The sequence below is a fragment of the Rattus norvegicus genome, chromosome 15 (assembly GCF_021556685.1).
Source record: "Rattus norvegicus strain SHRSP/BbbUtx chromosome 15, alternate assembly SHRSP_T2T, whole genome shotgun sequence".
Lineage (NCBI taxonomy): Eukaryota > Metazoa > Chordata > Mammalia > Rodentia > Muridae > Rattus > Rattus norvegicus.
Genome location: NC_141548.1, coordinates 55,471,790 through 55,492,778, shown reverse-complemented (window position 1 = coordinate 55,492,778; position 20,989 = coordinate 55,471,790). Strand labels below are relative to the sequence as shown.

At 40.5% G+C, this 20,989-nt stretch overlaps 1 long non-coding RNA gene across 1 annotated transcript; it reads right to left on the bottom strand.

Annotated features, from left to right (window-relative positions):
- Positions 1-5,250: 5,250 nt before the first annotated feature.
- LOC120097038 (uncharacterized) lies at positions 5,251-13,861 on the bottom strand. Its single transcript, XR_015638941.1, has 3 exons — positions 13,644-13,861; positions 8,879-9,089; positions 5,251-5,403 (listed from the first exon to the last, which is right to left on the bottom strand). It is a non-coding gene; the product is annotated as an uncharacterized LOC120097038 (long non-coding RNA).
- Between the last annotated feature and the right edge of the window lie 7,128 nt (positions 13,862-20,989).

Here is a 20,989-nt window from a genome sequence, read left to right as displayed (position 1 = left end):
CTCCACATGACTGAGATACCCTCCATTATTCCTGAGTTATTATGTATTAAAATCTATATTCCATTTTTTCAGCCCTGGACTCAGACCTGAGTCCCCTCAGCTGCAACTAACTACATGAGACTATTTTTTGACTTTTGCACTTCTCAAGCCTAGGGTCTCTCTTGTTTCCCCAGCATGGTGGCTATCTTCTCTGTCTCTTGCCTGGGAATCCTAAAAGTCCTGCCTCTGTCTCCCTGCCCAGCCATTGGCAACTTTATTTATGATCAAAACCAACTGGGGGTAGGGTCCCTTAGTCTTATATGTGGAACACTGCAAACAGGATTTTTGGGAAACCTAGTTAGCATGAGAATACAAAAAGCTACAGTTGGTCACCATGGGAACTAGGAGGAAAGCCCCAGACTACAGAATACTAAGTGCAAAATCTGAGGCAGAAGCATGCTTGAGGTATTTAAGGATCAAAAGAGGCTAGGAGGTTAGAAAATTAAAAATAACTTGTTATTAATTAGAATTTTGTCCAGCAGTGCATGACAGAAAACAGATTTACAATGCCTTAATAAATAGACCTAATTGTCACCATGTAAAGGAACCTGGCATGGAAATTCCATGATGCCACCAGGAGACAATTACTTCTACTTTTTCTTTCTACTCACTTTACCCTAAATCTTCAATACACATGTCTCATGTGCAAGATGAATGATCCATGTCCATTTTCCTTTCAACCTTTCAAGCTGGAAGAAGGATGAGGCTCAAAAAGTTATATGGCAACAAAATTGGTTCCTGTGAAGGTGATTTTTCCCTTCTGGGAAGCTATCAATCAAATTTCTCTTACTGGCTACAACTGAGCCATATGAATACCCCTCTATACATGCCAAGAAGGCTGTGTGTGACAGGTGACCAATTTTATAGTTCTGCAAATTGTCTTTCCTGCCAGCATTGAGGTTTCTCCTTCAGAAAGAGAAAATTTGAGAATAGTGACTATGTTGGGAAATAGGTCTGTGTCTCTAATGTTCCTTAAATATTAAAATCAGGATGGATGTACATACACACATGGGACCAATATATATATAAAATTAAGGTGGAGAATTAAACTAAGTGCCTATATTAGTCACTTTGGTAATGCTGTCACCAAATTATCTATCTGACATAGGCATCTCACAAGTGGCGAGCTTTTTTTGTCTCACAGTTTCAGAGGGTTTTACATTATTAAAGCAAGGGAGACATGGCAGAGAAGCAAATGTCACAGCATGTCATAGTGGTGACTGTGGCAAGTGTTCCTATCATGACAGAGTAGTGAATGCAGAAAGAGCCAGGAGTTGTAAAGAATAGTATGACCCTTCAGAGGCCTACTGACCTACTTCTGCCTTCTAGGAATTACCTCCTAAAGTCCCCAGAACCACTACCTGGAGAAAACATACTCTGCCCATCAAGAGCTGAAGAACACAACTCCAGCCATCAAGAGATGAATGGGCAAAGACAAAGTGGCAAATAAGCACAGTGGAAGGAAATCTGCTTTTTGGTAGCACGGATGAGCCTGGAGAATATTTTATTGCATGAAATTAGGGGAGTTAGGGACACACACATGGACCCATAAAATTTCAGACAGATAGAAGATGGCAAAGAGTTTTTTTGTGCAACACACTTGATAGTACATTGTATACCTGCAAATGACTAAGAGAACAGATTTGAAAGTATCCCCACCATTGATAAATGAATGGGAGAATATTACATTAGTTCATTCAATAGCAATTTATAGGTACCTGTTTACAGTAAATATATAGCTATTTTAAAACTTTATATAGCACAAATATATATCTACCTTTACTCATCAACTAAAATATCCTTTAGATGACTAAAAATAGGAAGCTGTATGTGAGATGATGGTGAATAAAAGAAAAACCCCAATGACCAGTAAAAGAGAAGGAAATGCAGTACTAGGACTAGACAATGTGGTTTTAAGGCTGCTCTAGGTCTTGGCTTGAGAAGAATAGCTTTGGAGATGTTTGTACTTGAGTATTGCATAGCAAGACATGGATGAAAGACAAAGCTCTAACCTGTTGTCAAGGTTCTTTATAGTCACAGAACTTATAGAATGAATCTCACTATCTCTATTTTATCTATCTATCTATCTATCTATCTATCTATCTATCTATCTATCTAGTCATGCATTCATCCATCTATATAAATGGAATTTATTGGAATGACTTACAGGCTGCAGTCCAACTAATCAAACAATGGCTGGCCATGAGAGGAAAGTCAAAGAATCTAGTACTTGCTCAGTCCCACAAGACTGGATCTCAGCTGGACTTCACTGTATACTGGAATCACAGAGAAGTAGGTGCTAATGCCAGTGAAGGGATAGATGTGCTAGCAAGGTGAGATCAAGCAGGCAAAGAACAATAAACCTTCTTCTTCCATGCCCTTAGGCTTCTAGCAAAAGGTATGGCCCATATTAAAGGTTTGGATGCTTACTTCTCAAATATTGCCTACCCATCCAAACCTTCAGTTAAAACCCTGTTTCTGAGCCACCCCAGATATGATAGATACTTTTAGTTTCAACGTAACTGTATCTGGAAAGAACTATGATCCAGATATGGAAGGAACACTCATGAGAAATAATCTCCTTGGTTTGAAATGGGTCAATACACTTCTAGTTCAGATCTTTGAGGAAGACACACATCTGATCTGGATTTCGAGGTAGGAAGACAAAAAGGAAGGATGTCTTCATAGCCATTACTGAAAGTAGCTGGTACCATGAACATGTGGGAGTGTACTAGATGCATAGCAGACTTCCCCACCCCACCCACTCACCCACACCATTCCAATATCACTTTCCCCTAAGTGCAAACATCACAGAGCCAATGTGGGGAGGGGAGTAGTCAATATCTACAAATAAAACCATAACAAAACCAACTCCAGTCTCTTCATAGTCACAGCTGCTTCTAAGGCTAAAATTGGTGTTAGTCACCTCATTATTAAGCCCTCTCTTCTGAATTCCCTTTCCTCATTAATTACTCGAGATTATCTGACTATTCACCATGAGGCACCCAGACTTCAACGCCCCTGTCTCTATTTACACTTGAGCAATACAGCTGCTGCTTACTATTATTTCTGACCATCAAAGCAGGACTATAGCATGGAATACGCTGGCTTACAAACATTGTCTGTTTGCCCTAATTGTGTGGCAGTAATACCATCTTTTCATAATTAAAGCTTATTTACTTTCTAAAGCCCTCCTCTGCCTGCCGACACCCGGGCATGGCCATAGTTTTCATGGTAGTGGAATCATTATTCTTTCCCATGGAGGAAGTGGTCTCCCCTTAGACGCTGGCCCTGTAATCTAGCAGGAAATGTTTGATGATACGAAAAGTATACATTATTCCATCAGGTTTCTTGTTTGTTGCCAAGTGAAGTTCAATACTACTTAACACCTTTTATTCTTGGATCTATATGTTGTAAACCTTGAGAGCACAGTTCCAGGTTGTGTGGCGAATGTAGCATCATCTTAGAAGACAGCATCACAAACCTATAAGGTATGGTCCTTGCTTTTAGGCAGGCTATTCAGTATCTTCCTCCACCCCCTCTCCCCGCCTCTGTCACTCCCTCCCTCCATCTCTTGCTTCCTCCCTCCTTCTCTTTTTTCTCTTCTCTTTATTCTATCTGGCTGGTACTTTTGGGGTGGATATTATGGACAGGTAGTCTGTCAATAGTTTCTTTTTTCATTTCTTTTTTTAAAATTGCTATAATAGTACTCAAAAAAGGTGATACAAAGAAATAAACTTTGCCTCATGGTTTGAGGTACAGTCCATCATGATGAGGAGGTATGCTCCAAGAGTCACCCTAATTATAGAGGAAAGAACAGCCTGGCATATCTGCAGTTGGGAGACGGATGCCAGTGCTCACCAGGCTTCCCTTGTCCTCATTAATTCAGTCTGAGCATAAATCACATATATCTATAGTCTGCCAGTCTCTGTTAAATAGCTTTAGAAACATTCTTACAGACATGGCCAGAAGTATGTTTCTTTATTTTAAAATGGCATCATATTGACAATGAAGGTCAGCTATCATGCAGTCCTTGATACACCTCCACTGCTATAAAATAGATTCGTTCAGCAGATGCAATGTATAAATTTATATGCAAATGATCTGTGAAATGATTATAACAGATGTTGCAGGTGGAGAAGTCAGACTAATAAGCATCAAATTTGGTCAGTCTGGATAACTGAACAGAGGAGTGCTATCATGTAATCAACTTAAAACTGTGTATCTGTCTAACGACCCCAGGGGACAGTGTTATACTAGTAGAACCAGAATACATACTGCACATGAGGTAGTAGAGGAAAAAATGAGGTTAGCCTTCATGGCTTCATTCTTGTCATCATGCTACTGCATTAATAGTTCATTGTAAAATAATGAACGTACTGACCTACATCTGCCACTACTTGGAGAACACATGCTCCATCCATCAATGAATAAAGAACATGAGTGTAACCATCAATGAATCAATGGACAAAGACAAAATAGTAAATAACAGTGGAAGGAAATCTGCATTTGACAGCATGGATGAGCCTGGAGAATATTGTATTGTATGATATCTGCTAGGCATAGAAAAACAGGCACAATATGATTTCACCTGATTGCAGAATCTGAAAATGCTAAACTCACAGACACAGGGAAGAACAGTGATTACCCTGGGTAGGGAACTGGGGACACAAACATGGACCCATACACTTTCAGTCAGATAGGAGGAGATGTCAAAGAATTCTGTTGTGTAACGTGGTTGATGGTACATTGTATATCTGCAAATGACTAAGAGAACAGATGTGACAGTACATCGATCCATTCCTAAAACGCCTGCATCTCAGGCTTCTGTTTGGTTAATTTTATGATACCCCATCATCTTTGCCATTAACCAATCATTTGGATGCAAAAATTTAAATTATACTGGGATATGACTGGACTCACTTATGACTTTAATGGTGACATCGGTTTCTTTGATTACTTCTTGTACATGGCATTACTTCTGAGTTAATGTTTTGTTTAGGATTGAGAAGATAGTTTTAGAGACTTGCAACTGATTGCCTTGAAATGTTGGTTCTCATTTCATAAATCAGGAAACCAATGTGGTACATGCATGTCAGTTGGTAAGTGCATACATTCTTTGAAAGTTATGTAAACTACATGCAAGGTGATATTGAACTCATTGTTTTAGTTACTGTTCTATTGCTATAAAGAGACATCATGACCATGATAACACATAGAGAAACACATTTAATCAAGTGCTTGACTACAGGGGCCAAGGATTAGTCTTGTATCATCCGGATGGGGAGTGTGGTATCTGGAAGGCAGAGAGGCTGACAGGTAGGCATGGTGTTGGAGCAGCAGTTAAGAGCTAAACGTCCTGATCTGCAGGCACAGACAGAGAGAGATTGGTTCTAGTGTAAGGGTTTGAAACTTCAATCCCAGTGACACACATCCACCAACACAGCCACACTTCCTAATCCTTCCCAATGATTTCCACTAACTGCTGCCTAAGCATTCAATCTTAAGTTTATGGGAGCCATTCCCCTTCAACCATCACATCACACTCCCTGGCCCCCATGAGCTGTGGCGATATCATAATGCAAAATGAATTCAGTTCAACTTCAAAAGTCTCTATTGTCTTTCAGTCTCAAGACTACTCAAGTGTCCTTTTTGAGACTCAAGGCAGTTTATTAACTGTAACCCCCTGTAAAATCAAACAGCAAATTGCACACTTCCAACATACAATGGCACAGAATATATATTACCATTCCAAAATGGAGAAAGAGGAATAATGAAGATATTGGACCAGAACAAAACTCATCAGGGAAAACTTGAAATTCTGTGACTACATGTTTGATATCAAAGGGTTTATTAAATGGCTCTTTTCCAGCTTTGTTGACTACATCATACTTCTCTACCTTGGGCTGTTTCCATGCCCTGTTAGTAGCTTTTCTTGGCATGCATCCCATGATTCTGTCATACCATACATTTGGGGGTTTCCAGGACAACCCAGGCTTCACCTTCACAGTTTCGCTCAGTGCTCTGTGCTTTCAAGCAGGAATTTCCCTGCCATATATGTGGCCTTGGTGGCTTGGTGGCTTTCCTTAACTGTGGAGGAAGACTCCATAACCTCTTTTATCTGTCCTTATTGACTCTAAATCTAGAACCAAGTGTTGAAGTTACAAGTTTTTCTATTGTCTAAGGCTAGTAACTGGATCGCTCTTTGAATAATACTTGTGTAAGTTTTCATTTGTTTATGGTTTCCTGGCTGCTTATGCTTTCCTTTAATTACTCTCCACAAGTTGGAAGCTCCGCTGGGTGAGTTCTTGAACCTCAGACTTGGCTCTAACATTGTATTTCCTGGTCTTCTTTCTCTCCTCAAATTGTACATTTTATATTTTTATAAAATATACTCACATTTTTCATTGTGGATCTGTATAGGGTGATCACTAATTACCACACAGCATAATACTAGGCTATCTTGAAATTTCCTTTGCCAACTGACTTTATTCCTTAACTCTTCAATTTAGTCTCTGGCAGACTTTTTGGTCAAGGGCAGAAAACATCTAAATTCTTTGCCAAAATATCACATGAATGGTCTCCAGACACTAATAGTCTTATCCTCTGAAACCTCTTAAGCTCATCCTGCATAGTCTAATTGGAAGTATTCAACTACTTTTCTAACCCAAAGTTCAAAGACTTCCACATTTATTCAACAAAAAACATGGTGAGGCCTTTCATAGAAGTGTTCCCAGTCCCTAGTACCAAATTCTGCCATAGTAACTATTTTATTGCTATGAAGAGACCCCATAACCAAGGCAACTTATGGAAGAAAATATTTAACTGGTGCCTTGCTTACGACTTCATTATTACCATTTCGAGGAATATGGCACCAAGCGGGCAAGGAGACATGGTTCTGGAGAAGAAGGTCAGAGCTGCTTCTCTGTATTCCATGGCATATCAGAAACTATCAGGAATCTGTCAGTCTAGGTTACCTGACTGCTAGTCTAGATTATTAGTTGTGAAGGTCAGTACCCTTACTGTAATGACTAAATGTACCACATGTCTATACTGTCTTAGGCTTTCAACTGCTCTGTAGAGACACCATGACCACACCAATTCTTCCAAAAGAAAACATTTAATTGGGGCTGGCCTACAGTTTCAGAGGTTTAGTCCCTTATCATCTTGGGTGGGAAGTATGATAGCACGCAGGCAGACAATGCTAGAGGACCCAAGAGTTTTATATTTTGATCCACAGGCAGCAGAAGGAGACTGTGTGCCACACTGGGCATAACTTGAGCATAGGAGACCTCAAAGCCCACCCCCACCGTGACACACTTCCTCCAACAAGCCTAAATTTCCTAATAATGCAACTCCTCAGAGCCCAAGCATTCAAAAACCTAAGCCTTGGGGACCATACCTATTCAAACTACCACATGTAACACCCCAGATTCTTGTCATTTTCATTTAAAACAGGGAGCCAAGTTCCTGTCAGCCTGCATCTGCATCATTCTTATCTTCTTAGTTATGTCAATGCCTTTCATAACAGTCAATTCTTTTTTTTTGCCATAGTGAAGTGAATATGTCATGGGACATCTCAGGATTAGTTTGTTGGTTTCATATAATAAATCTTTAGCATTCCCACCCAAAAGCTTGTTATAAACCCATTTCAACAGTCTGCTATTATAGCTTTCTGAAATCTATGTCACTTCACCCATTTGAAAGATCCTTGGAATCTTTGACAAAAGTATTAAAATTTTAGTCATAGGAAAGACCTTCTCAGTGACCACATTTTTATTCAGTTTATATTCTGCCCACTATGTTCAAAAACCTTAAGACACTTCCTCCCTGTCTTTGCAAGATTGAATGCTCCCTATAGGTGTGTGTGTTTGTGGGGGGGAAATCTTGCTGTATAAATCCTCTTTGCCCTATAGGAGAGATGGGCAGTTCTTTTCTGGCTTATGCTGAGACTTGATCTAATGACTGGTGTGAAGGTAATGAAGAGAAAAGAAATTCAGTACCAAAATGGGCAGCTATTATGCAAATTGCTGACATTAGTGTGGGTTAACATGTTCTTCACAGAAGGGAAGGAAACTGCTTTTGCTGTCTTTGGTGGGTATCTCATCCCCATCTCTTGGTGTCCCCTTCCCTGATTTCACACAGGAGATGTGTTGAGATTATGGATATTGTCCTTTGGTTTATGACCACAGTTACAAATAAAATTGGACCTTTGTTGACTTTGATGCTGTAAGAGATTGAGAATCATTTTAGAAGCTGCCATGGAAAAGTTTTGGCTTTCGCAGAGTGATTTCACTTTCTGGTCGGCTGACTGAAGCTTCTTATTATTTCTTTCCAAAGCTTCAAAGACATTTTCACAAAGTCATCAAGTATAGCATGCTTTAAAGACACCGCTGCACTCATATTACTCAAGGGTCACAGATGGCACAAAACCAAATGCTGTCGTCCCTTTAGACTAAGTAAGATCAGAACCTTACTTAGTGTGATGCCACTGCCTATCAGAGGCTGTCATTAACTCACCACTAGCAGTGAAATCATGATTTACTGTCCAGCAGTTGGGGGAATCCCATCTGTAGGTTATCAGCTTGCTTTGTCTGAGCCTGAGATAAAGTGTTAGAGTGGTTGATTAAGAGAGAAATGGAATAAATACATGAGGGAGAATAAAAAACAATAGTCCAATACTCAAATATACTATATAATTGATTATCTGAGAGCAGAAGAATTGGTACCCAAATCTCTGAGAAACTATAGCCACATAAGGTTTATGATCATGGTCATCAGGAAAGGGGTGATTCTTTTCCATTAGCATCTGGATATTATTATTTGTGAGAATACTTACAGAAAAACATGGACTTTGAGAATAGCTCAATAAGTGCAGTACTTGTGTAAGCATAACGACACAGATTTGATCCCTATCATCCATGTAAAGAAGCTGAGCATGGTGGCATTTTCTGTAGTTCCAACCTTGGGAGACAAAGACTGTAAGATCCCTGGGACTTGCTGGAAAGCAGTCTAGCTGAATCAGTCGTCTACAGATTCAGCTGGAGACCCTGTTTCAAAAATTAAGGGGAAAACGATGACTTCATATCTACATGTACACACACACACACACACACACACACACACACACACACACACACACACATGAGAATAAAAAGTAGAGATGAGGTGACAGGAACAAGGGATTTAACTTCAAATGTCACACTACCCCACAGACTTGCGAGTGAAGAGTTGCTGGTTTCAAAGATGAATTAAGGGTACTTGAATGGAGGTGGCTTCTAGACTTTGGGAAAGGCGACAGGGAAGATTCTCCTTTAGAACTATGAAGAACACATCTTTAGATTTGGACCCCATGAGACTGATTTGGGGTCTTCAATCTTCAGGAATGGAAGCTAAGAATTTTTGTGTTGTGTTGAGTGAACGTTTGTGCTAACTTAAAGCACCAATAGGAAATGCTCCCAGCAGCCAGTGTTTAAATTGCTGCAGCTGTCCATGTTCTTTTCCAGTCATGACAGATCCCAAACCAGGCATGCTTCAGGTACCTGTTTTCTGTTAGATGTCACCTTGTACCAGGAATCCACTCTTTTCCCCCACCTCAGTGAACTAGGCAGGTCATGAAAAATGGAAATAGTTTCTTTACTGTTTACTTTTAATTTCCACCTTGTTGGGTGACACTTTTTTCTAGGGAGTCACAATATGCATAGTGAAGGGACTCTGGCCAGCTCAAGTATAGCAAGCATGACTCTGGTAGGCTCACCATTTTCCCTGCTTTCCCTTTGCCTTGTTATAAAAACAGATTACATTCCTAAGGCTAGCCACCAAGGTCCATTCCCTTATTTGGTCACTTCCACCCCCGAGGCTGAGGTCCAGCTATCAAAGTGTTGAAGTCCAGCAATCAGAAGTCCATTATGGCTCACCTAATTAACATGTCCAATTAAAATTAAGCACCTTATCATAACACAGGTTTCTTTTTTTACATTTATAAACCACCATTTATTATGTGCCACATTTGTCTCCCCTCTACCCAGAAGCAGTCCTTTGTTTTCCTCTGGGACAAATACCCTTTCCCCCTTTCCCTTATTCCCTTCTCCTTCCTCATCCTCAATCTCTTTTCCTTGTCTCTCATTCCCTGCCATCTGTCTCTCTGGGGCAAATCCATCTCCTTTGTGCTAAGACCCTGGTCTTAGGGGTCCTGAGCAGATTCTTTTCCTTTCACATGCGTACTCACCTCAGATACAGATTCCACGACATATAGTGAAACGGATACCACCAAAATTCGACTTGGTAAGCCGATGATTATTGGGGTCACTTACAGGAATATGGGTGAGATGTAGGAACAGAAACGACTCACAGACAGCTGCATCAATCACTAAAGCCCACCTGGAATGGGTGACAAAGCTAGGAATCTTGCACACACTGCACAGCCTACAGGCAGCTCAAAAGCTGTGTCCTTTACAGTGCCTCAGTAGGTCTAACCTGTTCCAGGTAGCTGGTCTGGGCTCTGAGTTTACAGCTTGGTTTGTCTCCTCTGGGAGGAAGGTACCCAGTGAATCTGATCAGTTTCAGAGACTTCATGAAGCTATTTTGAACTGTTTATTTTCCTGTCTAAGGAGTCTCCCTTCATGATGGAATGTTTCAATCTTGAAGGAAACTGTTACAAAGCACTCCCTACAGGAGGTGTATTGGGAGAGGAGCGTCGTGTCAGGGGTCGGGGTGTGATCCTGCCACAGCAACCTTACCTTTCCACCTTGTAAGAAGTAGGGATTCTCTCATTCACTGCTACATATTCAAAGATAACTAGTCTGTGATCTAGAGAGTCTCCTGCCTCCACCTTGTATCTTGCAATAGGAACATTAGAATTATAGACAGATGTTAACAGCATTTGGTTGTTTACATGGGTTGCTCATGCTTACATGGAATAAAGCATGGGAATGCTTTATTTACTGAGTTATCTCTTGGCCTTACTTTGCTTCTGCTATACCTAGTTCTATAGAGATAGCAACCATCTTTCTTGACTAGATAAGCATTCATTTTCTCAGAAGTCAGTGGTGCCACCTGCTCTATTCTGAATATAGGTCCCAGATCAATGCATTGGAAATGTAATCCCCAGGGTACAGCACTGGGAGAGGCCCTATGATTTGGACAGAGTTGTCAGGAATTGGTTAATGGCATTAGGAAAAGGCCTTTTAGGAGTAGATTTCTCCTCTTCCTCCTGTCTTTAAAAGATAAAACACTCCTCCTCTCCAGAGAATACAAAAATAAGGTTTCACCTTGCAATTAGAGGTTCAATTAGCCACACATGATCTTCGACTTTCTAGCCTCAACAACTACACCATCAATGTTGACTGCCTTTGCATAAGCCAGAAAGGCTATGAAGGGACTCTAGCCAGTCTAAGCACAGCAAATGTGGCTCTGGCGGGCCTTGCCCTTCCCCCATTCCCTCTGTCTTGATAACAAATGTTAGATTACATTCCTAAAACTAGTCACCAAGGTCTTTCCCCTTATTTAGCCACTTCCTCCTCCTGAGGCTGACTGTCAAGATCCAGCTATCCAAAGCCTTTACTAATCTGCCCAATCAAAATTAAACACCTCATCTGAACACAGGTTTCCTCCCCTCTTTACTTTTATAAACTGCCATTTACTTATGGGCCACTTCTCTCTCTTCCCTATCCACAGGCAATCTTTTTCCACCACTCCAGGACAAATATCCCTGCCCCTCTCTCTCGTTCCCTGTCCCATCTCCCTTGTCCTCTATCTCCTCTCTTTGTCTCTTGTTTTCCATCTTTAGTATCTCTGGGCTCAATAAATCTCCTCTGTGTTAAAAACTTGATCTTGGGGTTCTGAGCCAATTACCTTTAAGGGTAATCAACAGTCTGTCGTGCCACAGGTCTTTAGTACTCCCAAATCCCATGTTGTCCATAAGGTAAAGACAGGATTCAACTTCAAATTAGAGGTCTCTGGAGGGAAACCTTTCCCCGCTCTTTCCCTTACTTAACTTCTCTCAAAAGGAAGAGCCTTCCATTCCTGCTGTCAAGAATTTATCCTCTAGCTGTGACTGTCCTGTGACTATCCTTTAGGAAATGGGAAAGGCCTTCCGGTTTCATTGAGGATGGGTACTACATTATTTATGCCGTGTTTTTAGTGCTGGCAAAGAAGACACATTTAATAAATATGGATTGAACAAGTGCCAAAATTCCACTTTTGTAAATGTATTCATTGGTGCCTTGAAGTTTTGTAAATCTGCAGAGGCTCATGCCAGGCTGCAAGCATTCATCAGGACGATGAGTCTGTGACTCTATATCGTGAAGGAGGCCCTTACCCTTGAAGGGATCTTCTTACTAAGCTCAGTAGCATTTTATAAGGTTCTTTCACATCTGATTTATATCCTTAAACTTCACCACATCACTGCATGTAATGATTCTCTCCATTTTACAGATAAAGAGAAGCAGCTGACCCTCTGCTGTGGTTTGCATGTGAAATGCTTCTATGGATGTGTATACACATGGGAGCTAGCTTGGTGGCCAGCCAATAGGATTTGGGAAAGTGATTGGATCCTGGTGACTTTGATTCATATGTGGGTTAGTCCAGCAAGAGAGTTATAATTTTATGATGTTCCTGGGAGGTGATGGGAGGCTTGGAGGAGGTGGTCCTGCTTTGAGGGAGTTTGTCAGCAGAGGGATACCTTTGAAAGTTTGTCTTCTTTCCTCTCTGCCTCTCTCCTTTTTAGCCACTATGATGTGAATAATTTTGCTCCATTACACACTCTTACCATTGTGACATTCTGCCTCACCACAGGCCCATGGCAATGGAGCAAGCTGACCATGGACTGAAACCATGGACCAGAACTTTTCTCCTGCTTATTTCAATTATTTCACAGCAACACAAATGCCTGACTCCTTCACAGTCAGTGCTGCTAACAGAGAAGGCAGCTGAGTTCTGTTCTGCTACACTGAAGATGAGGAGTCAGGGGTAAGGAGGAAGGGCTAGGACTTACATCTATCTTGTTGGCAGTTGAAAGTATGCCAACTAAGAAAAATCCAGGCAGACAGCTCCCTGTGAAAGTGTCCCAGGAACCTAGTGTCATCACCGGGCAAATATTTCACCAGAACTGTGAGTAAACTGGGTGTAAAGAGAAGGATACTTTTAGGTCGCAGATTCAGCCATGAACTTTTTACTCTAGCTCCTTCTTGGTCAATGCCCCACTCATAGCCATTTCAAGTGTTCTGGCTTGCTATCTCAGAGAAAAAAGTTCAATGTATTCTTATTCCATAGTATTTCCCTTAACAGAGTCACAGAATCTTTGTGACCAAGGGGACATTAAAGTATAGTTAGTATAGGGTGATCTCTGTTTTTCCTCTTCAATTTTTAGTAAACTTAGTGTTTAAGAACCTCTCCAGTCTCCTTCACCTTAATATCACAAACAGCAGTTTATCTCAGTTCTATTATTCACCTGTAGACTGTGGTAGTTTTGTATTTTATGAGGCCTGTGATTTTGAACCTACAAGGTTTTAAGCCAGCCAGTTTGATTTAGAGAATCACAAGAATGTGATTCAGTCTTGACAAGTTATTGAAATTCAGAGACAGTGACTTAGTATTAAACTTACTTCTTGCCAAAAGTCCAGAGCTGGTTTCTGACTCTCATAGCTGTAAGCTGACGATCCCAGCACTCTGACGGCAGTAAAGTGATGCGCATGCAGAAGAAACTGGGCTTTGAGATCCATCTTTCCTGAGCTTAGTGGCATGTGCTTTGGTGTCGTTTCACGATGCTGGGCAGCCATAGTGAGTCACAGCATTTGATCAGCCATGATCACAGTGTGACAGCACAGTCTCCATAGGAGGCTGAGATGCTGTGCTCAGATATTTAGTTGATTGGGCACAGTATGCACATTGTCACCTCCAGATGATTTTCAATGGCTCTGTCAAGATACAACTTCAGTGCATTTGGAGAGGTATTTGTATTAGCAAAACTCATTGTAAATTACTAAAGTTTTATGAAAACATGGTGATATAGAAATTTTCTCTTTGAAGGAAGGGTTCACAGTAATCAACGCCCAGCAATAGACACCAGTGATCTGGCTGAATAGAAGCTTGAGGTTTTACATAATATAACAGCTTCCATCTTAAAACATCTTTTCCCTAAATGTTTTAATTAAAAAAAAAGAATTCTAGGGCAGTACTTGTAACAGAGTATTATAAGTATTCAGAGATATGTTTTTAACCTATTCTCTAGGACTAGTATTTGGATAGTAAAAGATCAGTTGAGAATCATAGTTGATATTTGAGACACAATTATTCAATACTTTTAATCAACTGGCTCTCTCTTTTGGATGACAAAATAGATGTGTTCATACTAAACGCTGGTAAATATTTGAACTCTGTGCTGAAGCACATCAGAACATTTACAATATGTGTGTACCACTTTCCAAGGTGAGTGACAATCACTGTGTTCTCCTTGGTGGTTAGTAGGGACCATTCAGGGCCAACAATGGACATTTATTGTCAAAGCTAGTTTGAAAAGAAAAATATAAGGACAAGAAAGAAAAAGAAAGGTTTTGCTAACAATCATAGAGAAACGGATTGCTTGTTTGTAGACAGTATAATGCTTCTAGCCTCAAGTTTTCAGTGTTGGGAGTCCATGTTTTTCAAACATGGTTTTGAGCAGGGTGCTGTTGTAAGAACCAGTCTGTCGGGTCTACTTTTGATGAACTGTAGGCAAGGGGATGATCACTTAGGAAGGCTGTGAGTTGTTTGGAGCAGAAATATTGAGACCGTGCTTGGCCCCAACAGTGGAATATATGAAGGATGGACAGAAACAGTGATAATGAGTTAGGACCCATGGTTGATGATTGGATTGTCAGTGACCAAGCAAAAAGTGATACAGACAAAGTCTAGTCTTCTCAGGGACCTAGAGCAATGCATATCTAAGAACTGGGGCTCTGGAACTAATCCAGTATATAGCAGTTAACCACTTGTGGTTTTAGCTTAGCTAGGAAATGGCACCAGTAACATCTCTTCAGGAATTAAAGAGAATGATATTCATTGCAGCGTGTGGTAACTTCTCACTGTTTTCTGAGGAGATCATCAGCATTAGTCACTGCACAGTGAAAGATATACAATGCTTATTTATCACCTTTATTTCCTAAGCTCACTGATTGGTAATAAAATAAGATGTAGTGAGCCTTCTACCTTCTAATTTAGAGTTACACTTCAATATGACATTTCCTTGGTGACATGTATTACTATGCAGTCTGAGCTGGCTTGGAATGTACATCTCCCAAGCACAAATATAATAACATCCTTACTGCTGTTGGTATTCTAGTGCTGGTCTAATTGAAATCTTTCTGAGATTCTTTACCATGAAGCCAAATTATGGGCAAAGGCCATATGTGTAGAATCTTAAAAGCCATAGACTCTGAGGGAGCAGAGAGAGTTCCTTTTTAGACCATTGGGCCTAATAAATAGACCACGGCAAATGAAATGAAGGCACAGCTTACAAAAGATTTGATTGCCTTTCCAGCCAGGGCTCCCTCCATCCGTAGGAGTCAGCAGGACTTTAAGGGTTGCTATTCTAAGAGTAAACCCATGATATGGTTTCAGGGTCACACTAACATCACTAGTGGAACTTAGCCACAGTGTTCTGTGGAATTAAAGGTCCTTTAAAATAATGCTTTGTGTTTTATCTGTGGTAGAGGTGGTATGTTGTTTTGTTATCAGTAATAAACCTTTTTTTGCTAAATTGAAAAAGTCTGTAGTTCACAGGAGCAGGCAAGCCAAACACTTCCCTGAGTTCAGGGGGAACAGAGGGGAGAATCATACGTATTGAAGTTAAAAAGGAGTTTTGGGGTACAGTGGTCCCTCTTACAATGCAAGAAAGTCGGGCTTGGTTTTCACACAGTTTGTAGCAAGGTCCTTGGTCTGTGGTCCTAGAACATGAAGATCACCAGCAAAACTTGGGAAAATGTGAAGGAGGACTCAGTCCACAGGAAATGCTGTCATTGTGCATAATTAGATGAGATCATTAAAGGACATTCTAAGAGAGCATGCCAGAGTGATTGAGATGGAATGAGTGTGTGGTTCTGAGTTGTTTTCCAGAATGGCAACCTGAGAGTCTCAGTCTTGAGGGTCATGCCATCCCTAGACATGACTTAGAATTTTACTGTCTTATCTTTTGACAGTCAGGATATAAGCATCTCAAAGTGTGTGTGTGTGTGTGTGTGTGTGTGTGTGTGTGTGTGTGTGCGCGCGCGCGCGTGCGCATGCCTGCCTGCCCCCATGCATACAAATGCTTTGATGGTAGCAAAGAGATGCCTATATAGTAAGGGGCTCTCAGCAAGGCTTTCTTCATTGGATATGTGCTGTCAGTTCTTCTATGGAAAGCTCAGCTAGACAGAGCAAGATCATTAGCAAGATAAATCTCAAATTATCTTTTTAAAGACAAGAAATAGAATGTCCTGCCTTTTAAAAGGATCTATTGATAAGCCAAAAAAGAAGAACGGGACATGATAGAAAAGAAAATTATGATTTTGCTTCATCATAGAAAAAAAATATGAAACTGACATTTTCATTTTGAAAACCTGTCTGGAGAGATCACTGGAAAGTGAACCTTTGCACCGTGTGGGTGTTCTCAGTGTAAATGGAAGGCAGGTATCTTCCCCACACAGTTTGTTTGGAGGTTAAACATACTTGAGCCACTTGAACTAGTTTCTGCAAGATAAATTGCATTTTGCTGAGGAATTAGCGGTAATTTAATATAACATGTTGGCGACTTGTTTTTGTTATATGAATGAATCTTTTGAGTTGAAACAGCATAGTATGTTTTGGAATCCAGGAATTCTGGAATCCAGGAATCTTTCCTGCAGACACTGTCCTCAAGGCGCAGTGTAAATCACTTTAGCTCTCTTCCTGTCCTCACATTCAGCCACTGCAGAAAGTTGCAGGTCACTGAATATCGTTTGTGAATGTACCAAGTATGGAAGACAGCACATTAATGATGCTTGTACCTGAGATCATTTGGAGATACTGAAAAAAAATGCCCATATGAGAAGAACCATCATGACAAATTTCCGAATCCCAAAATGGATATGCATGGTTATTGATCAAGTATTTGAGCATATAAGCAAGAACAGAAGAATTTCAAGTATTTATTTACAACACAGAGATACAAAAAGGGGCCTTTTGGAGAATATATAAATTTTTGAACAATATACTAAGTTACTTTTTGAGTTCACATAGCTGTGGGATATTATTTATCTGGTATTTTTCTTCTTTCCCTGTGAGATTCTTTCTTTAAAATTGTACTTTGTCATACATGCAGCAAAGGCATTAGGGGGAAAAATAAAACAAAGTTAACTTTTTCATAAAGGAAATGATAAAGTCTCAGTAGGAATGTAGGGAGGAGATATTTTGATTGATGGTTTTTATCTGGCCCTCAGTAACTCTATGAATACCACTGCTTTGTGGTTGTAATGAATCCATATTCTAGATTCCTAGCTAGTGACTATATAAACAGAAGTCAATTACTCTCTAATTAATAACTATAAATTGTATAATCAAGTACATTTTTTGGAATTGCCACTAAAGATACTTGGTAATGTACAGTCTTATTAGAAGAATCTCCTTTTAGGGAAGCAAATCCCACCAAACAAACAGAAACAAACCTTGGTACAATTCAGCAATAAAACTCAGGGGGGTAATAATCCTCTAAGATATGAGGTGAATGGAGATGGGAAATATCTCGTGGGATTCAGATTGGGATCTTAAAAAAATAAGTAAAAAGAACGCATGATGTGACAAGGGATAGGTTATTCAGATGATGTGAAACATCCAGGAGTAACGGTGACAATTTACAACAGTCTTTCTAAAAATAATAATGTAGCCATGTATACTCACTGGGATGGTGGAAACTACAGAACATACGAGGTACCAGCTCTGTGGTGTTCCCTCTCCCCCACAGAGCAGTACTGAGAAGGGTCACACAGATGTAATGCAAATGCCAGGAAATGATGCGCTGTCTCAGAAGGCTTCTACCATGTTGGGAAGAAAGAATGAGGGTGGGGTGGGGTTGGAATAGAATTGTTCTGAGTCAGAACAGAAAAAGGAGCTTCAGTGTAGGCCAATAAAGAGGACTCTGGGTGGAAAAACTAGGCTAGGAATAGATATTCCTAAGGGTATGGCTGGATAGAAGTTTAAACAGGAGGAAAAGCCAGCTGGCAGCTGAATCTTTGACTACAGTTGCCTCTGGTAAACTGCAATGCATTGTGGCACACTGGATCTGGTATAGAGAAGTGTTGCGAGTGACTTTGAGAGTGACATGAACAGGTATCAAGAGGAGGCACCAACAGACCAAAGAAATTATTCCACCCAAGTCTGCCTTGTGAGCCAGTGAGCTTACTGAGGTTACCTATAGGAGTATGGATGAGGTGTTTCTTAGAGGACATTGCTAACTCAAAGGCAGCTGTATCACCAGAAGCCTACTTTAGGATGATGGTGACTATTGCTGGAACTCCATGCACAACCCGTAGGTAGCTCCCAGCAGCCACTGTTATTTGGAGAGGGGTCTTATGAACCTTGTACATTTCAGAAGCTTCCTGAGCCATCTCAGTTTCATGTACTTCCTGGGATTTCTATACTCACTTACACCCTGATTTTAGTGGGCTTACCCCATGGGACAATGTATCAATTTAGAAGAATAATCACTAGCTGTTTCTCCAGTCTGTGAGGAAATAAACTGAAGAGACTGAGCAATGTCAGGTTGCTGTCTTCATTACAGAAAAGGAAGACTTTGAATTCCATGGTTGATTTATCACTCAGTATATAGAGTTGCATAACCACAACTCTTCTAGCTCTCAAATGAACATAGACTGATATTTTTATCAACAAAATAAGATAACTACTATAGATTTGGATTAGATAAACATAGATTGAGAAACACTTGCCCAGTGTCAGGATTGGTACTCTTGCACTTGAGTTCAAGATCTTTGCATGGAGCTGACCCTGAAGGAGAACTTAGCACTTTAATGTTAACACAGTGAGAAAGCTCTGATGATCTGAACAATGGATTGCAAAGATTCCCATGTCCTAATTTCCAGAAAATATATATGATTAAGGTTCTTGAATTGGGAGATACTCTGTTTATATCAAGGTAGGGTTTAGATATAATTATAAAGATTCCCACAAGCAGTAGGCAGGGAAAATTTCACTTCAAGAGCAGAAAAGGCATCAAGATGACACTAGCAAATGCTGTTATAGTGAAGTCACTGCTCAGCAGATTTGAGTAGTTTCATGGAACCAATATTAATACAAAGACCTCTGCTATTAGTTGAGTATCTACATATGCACACAACTTAGTTTTTGATAGCTTTACCTTTTAGCTTCGTCTGCCTCAATTTATGTTTGCTACAATGGGACCATTCTCTCTCTCTCTCTCTCTCTCTCTCTCTCTCTCTCTCTCTCTCTCTCTCTCTCTCTGTGTGTGTGTGTGTGTGTGTGTAAGAGAGTGTGTGTCTGTGCATGTGTGTGTGTGCATGTCTGTGTGCATGTGAGTGTGTGTGCGTGTGTGTGTGTGAGAGAGAGAGAGAGAGAGATAGAATGGAGTGTGTGTGTGTATGTGAGAGAGAAAGTGTGTGTGTGTGAGAGAGAGAGAGAGAGAGAGAGAGAGAGAGAGAGAGAGAGAGAGAATGGAGTGTGTGTGTGTATGTGAGAGAGAGAGTGTGTGTGTGAGAGAGAGAGAATGTGTGTGTGTGAGAGTGTGTGGGTGTGTGAGTGAGAGAGAGTATATGTGAGAGAGAGAGAGAGAGAGAGGAGTGTGTGTGTGTGAGAGAGAAAGTATGTGTTTGTGTGTGTGTGAGAGTGTGTGTGTGTGAGTGAGTGTGTGTTTGTGTGTGTGTGAGAGAGTGTATATATGTGTGTGTGAATGTGTGTGTGTGTGAGAGAGAGAGTGTGTGTGTGTGTGTGTGTGTGAGAGAGAGAGAGAGAGAGAGAGAGGGAGAGAAAGAGAGAGAGAGAGAGAGAGAGAGAGAGAGAGAGAGAGAGAGAGAGAGAGAGAGAGAGAGAAGCTCTCTGTTTTTGAGTTGGTATATAGAGTAATGCATTTCACAAAATAGCATTAGGAACCCATCTTAGGCCATGAGGTCTATATGTTCAGAACAAAGCCTGTGGTCTGCTCTGATGTCTAGGTTTGTATAAAGTAGAGGGCTCTGGCTTTTCTTTATTGGATATACAATATTTTGCAGTGAATGAGAAGATAGAAACAGTGAGAATGGAAGATACTGGAACCTCTCCTAGATCTTGGCAAGTGGTAGAAAGTGCTGACACTCAAGAGGATGTCAGAAATACATATCCTACAAACACAAGCTTGGTTATGTCCACCAGCCTTTTCTTCTCCTGATTGCCCTTCACAAGTCTGTCTTCCTCTGTGCGTCACCCAGTTCACCAGCACTCCACCAGAGAGGCGTTTTTAGGGAAAAGGGGAAACATGAGATTTATAAATCGTTTCTGATAGTTGTTAGCAGATGATTTGGGAGAGATAGAGGAAAGAATCACATTCCTAAAAGGACTTTGGAATGTTGAAAAGTTGATTTACTTGGGGCAACTGTATTCACTGAGAGCTGAAAGCTTAGGGTCTTTTCAATGGCAACTGACATTTTTCCTCCACGGCTGGAAACTTGTGATTTCTATGGGTTTTCTATATAAATGGACAAGAAAGGAGAGGAAGAAAGGGCACACAAATGCTTGTGACTTCTGTGAGTTCTTAATGGTGTGGCTAATTCTTTCCTTAGGCCCTTCTATGGAAGTGCTTGCAGATGCTTTCAGTTAATGTTGACTCTTCTGTCATGTGATTAGCATATGGTGGTACCATCACAGGAATCTCTGACTGTTGCAGTTTGTGTCTCCCTGAGGAGCCACTTTTAAATAAGGTTCTTTGTTTCATAATGTCCTAAATGTCAGCTAT